Here is a 1,259-nt window from a genome sequence, read left to right as displayed (position 1 = left end):
AAGAGGGGAACAAAATAGTGTAGCTGTCAAATGTCCAGAGAGAGAGAGAGAGAGAGAGGGAGAGAGGGAGAGAGGGAGAGAGAGGGAGAGGGAGGGAGGGTGGAGGTTGCGACATAGTGACGAGAGAGATGTAGTAAAACGGTCTACATGTCATGAGGTAATGTTCCCAATTGGTCAGAACTCTATCAATTTATAGCTACTCCATAGTACATAATAGATCTGTTCTTTTTGGCACCTATAACAAAGAAGTAATATACAAGTCACACTTAAAGGTCACTGCAGGCCTTGACGTCAAGCTTGTCTATACCTTATCTTGACAGTTTGGTGTGATTAATGTATCATTTAAAATGTATATTCTATGTACAGTTTATGGGGTCAAGCCCAAATGGCATAGTAGACCCCTTATTGTTTCCGTGAAAATCTTCTAGCCATTTTAGCAGTTTTCGCAGTTCTGAGCTATCGTTCTTCATGAAATTCAGCAATAATTTTGGTAGAGGGCCATGAGATTCCCTCAGGAACTGAAGCTCACGCTCATTACTCAAAAGACCTCTGACCTTTACATCTCCCGATGAGTAAATTGTTACAATTAGCTCGATCCACTTTTTGGCCTTTTCTTTTTTTTTGGCCACATCAAAGAAATCTCATTTCCGTACGCGAATGGAGTCTGACTCTGGTTAAACACAAAGCTGGCTGCCCAGCTTTGTGTGTACCACATTTGTGATGATTTGATTGGCTGAGCACGGAATGTGATGATGTATGACTATGATGATAAGAGCGCCCCTCACTTCACACAAGTGTGATTTTTATACCATCCATATTATATGATTCCTTCTGATGGCCAGAATCCACAAGAATTCAGATTTTCCCCATGCAGATAAAAGGTAAGCTACAAGCTTTATTGCCCACTTGACTTTCCTCTGCTCCTTAGGTCTCACAATGCTGCTCTTTCAGCTTGCAGACACACTGCAGGCTCTCAGGACAGGAAATAATAACACAGGAATCACACTAAATGGTCTAAATGAAAAGACTCACTTCATTAGAAATGAAGTGATTGAGACCGATTTAAAGTCGACTTTAAATAGGTCTTCCCTGTTTTATTTGTTTTGTTAATAAGATAAAAATCGATACCTATACTCTCCATTTGCAAGAAGCAATACATGACATAATTTGGCCTCCTGCAAAAAAAAAGCCCAATGTGTCTTCAGAAAAGTTTCATGTGATTTTCCATATGTCAACACAGCCTGGTGGTCCACAGGGGT

Source organism: Protomyctophum parallelum, assembly GCF_964188405.1.
Source record: "Protomyctophum parallelum genome assembly, chromosome: 2".
NCBI classification, from domain to species: Eukaryota; Metazoa; Chordata; class Actinopteri; order Myctophiformes; family Myctophidae; genus Protomyctophum; species Protomyctophum parallelum.
The sequence above is the reverse complement of the archived record's forward strand: the minus strand, read 5'-3'. Positions refer to the sequence as shown.